Consider the following 5,059-nt stretch of genomic DNA (forward strand, 5'->3'; position numbering starts at 1 on the left):
TTGTTGTTTACAAAATTTCTGTAAGAGTGAAAGAGAAGGAGATAATTTCATGCACTGCCCTATACACACATTAAAAATTCAAGCATAATTTTTCAAATCGACGTATCTAACTTTTTCACTGATCTGAGTAAATTCATGATCAATGTTGACGACCATTTCACTAAAATAGTTTTTTATTAAAAGACTTTTCATAAGTTTTTTCGTGCTTAACATCACCAGGGATATAGCACGCACTATGTAAGAAACAAAACCTACTCATTCCATATCATTTTCACAATGAATTTTGACAAAAATACACATACACCGGGTTGGTTCGAGATACGTCATGCCAGATACGTCGCTTTTGTATGGTGCCAGTTTGGTGTATCTGTTACTTTTGATTTTGGCTAGATACGTCGTTTGGTTTTCTCATATATCAAAACGGTGTATCTATCAAAAAAGTTGTAAACATCAAAATAGTTAGATACGTCGTTTCGAAAAATATGCTTAGTTAAACAAATTAAACAATAAATCATCAAACAGTCATGTGGATTCTTCAATTTGCTTTATGAATCATGCATGCAGCAGTAAACCCGGATTTGTTTACATTCTCGAGTTACGTCGGATTGAAAAGTTATGCTTGATATTGGTTACACATCGTTGGGGGTGACAATTGGTCAGAGGAGCGAGATTGTGTTAAAACATTAACTGAACTATCTCATCAAATATTGTGAATATCGAATCAAAAATTGTATGTTGTCAACCTCGTACACTGTGGTGCATAATTGATTGGACAAACGCCGATTTTCATACAAAATGGCCAAGTTTGAGATGCTGTAACTATGTTTTGCTTAGATGGATTGAGCTCAATTTTTGACACGGAACTACAAATATGTTGAATTTTACATGTATGAAGTACAAAATGGTTTCGTTCACAGGCCTGGGCGTGATAAGACAAGGCGTTGAAAAATGGTCTAAAGCGATTCATTACACGCATGTCTCATATATATCAAAGTATTGACAAGTAGTATCAACCTTGGCCAGAACTTTATTTACCTACTTGCTTTTGTTGTCAACACTTGTAGTTTTGAGGGAAATTAACGAACTCCAAATATTTAACAAAGCGCAGCAGGCGCTGCCGCGTGCAGACGTGTTTTGCTCTACTCGTCGAATTTCGTACGCGTTCGGAAGTTTGTTTTTTCGCGATTCCGCTGACGATTTGGCCGGTGCTACGCCATCCGGACGGTTCTTCCGCGGGTGAGAAAGCGAGGTGAAAATTATTGATTTTGAAAAGATTTGTGTTCACGGTCGTTTGCGAAAACCCATTAATGGGTGAAAAAACACCCATTTTCGCTAGAACTGCCTCTCCCCATTTAATGGGTAAAGGCGCTTTACCCATTAATGGGTAGAGACAGTTTATGTCAAACGATGGGTAAAATTTTACCCATTGTGCGAAACGCGTTCCCGTTGCAAAATGGGTGAAAAAATACCCATTTTTAGAACAACCGAATTGAGAATGAAAATATCAATCAAGTTTTATGCTCGTTTAGTGAAACAAACAATAAATATATTCCTCCTATTATTTTTATTACAGAGATGATTGTCAATCACATATTTGATCATTAAATTGTTCGAAATTCCAATTATTGATGAGGATGGTGCCCTTGATGGTGCCGCTTCCAGGATGGTTCGCCAATCGTCGCAGATGTCATCTGAAGATTACAAATAATTTGGAAATGGCTCAATATGTGTGACTGATTTCAGTGCTTTTTGTTACTTACCATTCTTGTTGCTATATTTCTTTTATCTCTGCCATTTTATTCGTATTTTGGTTGCAGGAAAATGTTCAGTACTGTTCAGCTAACAAGACCAAAATGTGGCGTGTTTGTAAAAATGTTCACAACTATTTTTCACCCATTAATGGGTAGCAAAGCTGTTTTCAACAACGGGTATTTTTTTACCCTTTTCGTGATATCCGTTTTACCCATGTTTTGACAGAAGTGCATCTTTTTCAAAAATGAGTATTTTTTTACTCATCGATGGGTTTTTGCAAACAACCGTGTTCAAACTTGGTTCCGTTTTCCTAGAGAAGCAGGCAGCTGCGCCATCCGGAAGTGTTTTCGTGTCTTGTGCATTCCGCTAGGAAAATCAGTGTTGCTTGCTTGAAACGTGTTTTTTTCGTGATTCTGCTGATTCTTCTGCTACGCTATCCGCATAGCTCTTCCGCGAGGGGAAGAATGTTGATTCTGTGTGAGTTTTGATACAAAGTGATTACATAATTGTGGGAAGATCTTGAAGAATTGTTTCAAGAGAAGTTAGTTCCGCGTTGTTAGATTGTTTTTTCCAGCCAAATCGTGGAACGGCGCTACGCCATCCGGAGGTGTTTTAGTGTCTTGCGTGTTGCATGCCGGTGCCCGCAGCTCGGGTAACGCAAACGCTTCTTTTTCGCGGGTTTGGTTCCAGTTCGCGCCGTTCGCGAGTGGTTACAGAATCAAACAATGTGATCTCATCCATAATTTTGTGAGAAATACATTATGTGACGTGAGTTCTAATGATGACTGACGGCGCGACGGAGGTGAGACGTGGAGTAAACCCGATGGCGTTGTACAGACGTTCCTATGGTGATGGCCGCGCTACCTTGGATGGTTTTCGGTGAGATTGTTCTGATCTTTATTATTAAACTACAACAAATTCAACTAAATACGCGCTAGTTTCGAAGCTTTTCTTTGAAGCAGGAAGTGTGTTTGTATTATCATTATCCATTTGATAACGGTAATGCACACATGAGGGGCTTATTGTAAGTGAAAGTGACTTCTGAATGGACGTGTCTCTCCAGCCACTCTGAAATAGGTCTCTGGATCTGCAATAGAGATATCACCTTCTAACTCCCGGACTAAAGCTTTTTGCTTTAGCATTAACATGATATTGCAGAAAGCTTTCTTCCATAATATCACTGCCGGACAGTGGGGGTTAGTTGGACCACACCACTACCCCACAAATTAACGAACTCCAAATTTTTTTTCATCATTTGTGTATGCATTACCAAAGACCACATTCCAGTGATCAACGGACTATTCCATGCAAAGAAGACACATTCCACACATTACGTTTTGCGCAAAAATTAAACTTGCTTCCAAAAACTACTCACTTGAAGTGCAAATTTTCGGTAATACCAATCCGTGTGGTCAAATTATGAAATTCAAATAACTCAACGTACACATGTACAGATGGGTAAATGATTGGTTAAATTGGAAAAAATCCACAGCTCAGGTGAGATTTGAACTCACGACCCTTATTCGCTAGACAAGTGCTTTACCAACTAAGCTACCGAGCCAATTAATGACCCGGCAACTTAGTTGTCATAAGGTTCAATTCTAATCTCATCGATCTATATCATCTTCCCCTAAACCGCAAATATAACCATCTCTGTTGTACATATGTACGAAGAGCGAAAGCGATTTGTTTATTGTTTGAAACTGTTTGCCTATCGTACAGGCAACGCTTCCTCAACCACTTGTAGAGGAAGAGGAAGCGTTGCCTGTACGATAGGCAAACAGTTTCAAACAATAAACAAATCGCTTTCGCTCTTCGTACATATGTACAACAGAGATGGTTATATTTGCGGTTTAGGGGAAGATGATATAGATCGATGAGATTAGAATTGAACCTTATGACAACTAAGTTGCCGGGTCATTAATTGGCTAGTGTAGAATTAGCTATGAGTTAAAATACACATTAATAAAAACAAAAAAAAATTAATTGGCTCGGTAGCTTAGTTGGTAAAGCACTTGTCTAGCGAATAAGGGTCGTGAGTTCAAATCTCACCTGAGCTGTGGATTTTTTTCCAATTTAACCAATAATTTACCCATCTGTACATGTGTACGTTGAGTTATTTGAATTTCATAAGTTCCAAAAACTGTTATATTGTCAAATATATGCTAACCAGCATATCAAACGATCAGATTTGAATAGAAGATTCATTTTATGCTTTCTAATTGGGAATTGTACCTTCGTAGTTCGAAAGAAATCAAGAAATACAGCGTAACGGGACACCATCGCAATAAATAACGAATTCTGACCGAACGACAAGAAATTTTCTACTTTCTAGAAGCAGTTTTCAAAGGTCCAGGTACTATTCGAAGAATATAAGTAATTATCTTCATTTTGGTGCAAAAAGATTCAAAATTGACAGCAAGAGCTCGGAAATATTGTTCAATTAAGTTGTTAAGAAATGCGTGGAATGTAGCGACGCCATATATACAGATTTATCTGTATTATACAGGTTTTTGAGCATCCGTACAGATTTCGTTTTATATGAAATACAGATTTTTGAGCAATAGGGACTATTTTATTTTTGTATGGAATACAGAATTTTCACAGAAATCTTGAATTAGTACATTTCCTGACGATTAAGTCGAAAAAAAAATACTTTATTAAACCTTAACCTAATTGATTACACATGAATACTAATCTAACACAAGAAAAATACTGACCCGATCACTGCAGAACGGTCCCTATTTAACCTAGAGAATGGAATGCATCCACCAGCTGTCTTCCTGGTATGATGTCTGGCGATTAATTATGTTATGGCTTTCTAATGAAGGCGACGAAGGTCTTCCTGGGAAAGCGTCTGGTATGCAGCTGCCAATGGCGCAGTATCATAACGTCCGAGGCCATAATGTCCCAGGGCTTTATGGCGCATTTTTTCGGGGCATAACGTCCAAACATGCAAGTATGCCACGAAGTCCAAGGTAAGAAGGCACATAGGATATTATGGCACACCTAAACTTTTGGACGTTATATCGCAAAAAAACGCGACTTAACGTCCGGGACAGTATGGCCTCGGACGTTGTGATCCGGCCCCGCTGCCAATGTTTGCAATTCCGCTGATTGGGTTTATGACTCAGGCCGGCGGCTGGCACGTGTCGCAATGATCCATAATGTGTTGAACCAAGAGTTTGTTCAAGTGGCCGGGAAGCCTGGGCGTAACTCTTGTATGGGATACAGATTTTTGAAAATAATGATACAGATTTTTCAAAAAATCATTTGGCATCCCTGGTGGAATGTGTCAGAAGCAAAA

General features: G+C 38.7%; 1 long non-coding RNA gene and 1 other non-coding gene across 2 annotated transcripts; both read right to left on the reverse strand.

The window, feature by feature from the left end:
* Positions 1-1,545: 1,545 nt before the first annotated feature.
* LOC115260465 (uncharacterized) lies at positions 1,546-2,987 on the reverse strand. The gene is made up of 2 exons (XR_003894545.2): positions 1,761-2,987; positions 1,546-1,691 (listed from the first exon to the last, which is right to left on the reverse strand). It is a non-coding gene; the product is annotated as an uncharacterized LOC115260465 (long non-coding RNA).
* Positions 2,988-3,241: 254 nt separating this feature from the next.
* On the reverse strand, positions 3,242-3,313 carry Trnaa-agc (transfer RNA alanine (anticodon AGC)). The gene has a single exon. It is a non-coding gene; the product is annotated as a tRNA-Ala (tRNA).
* Between the last annotated feature and the right edge of the window lie 1,746 nt (positions 3,314-5,059).

Source organism: Aedes albopictus, chromosome 1 (genome assembly GCF_035046485.1).
Source record: "Aedes albopictus strain Foshan chromosome 1, AalbF5, whole genome shotgun sequence".
Lineage (NCBI taxonomy): Eukaryota > Metazoa > Arthropoda > Insecta > Diptera > Culicidae > Aedes > Aedes albopictus.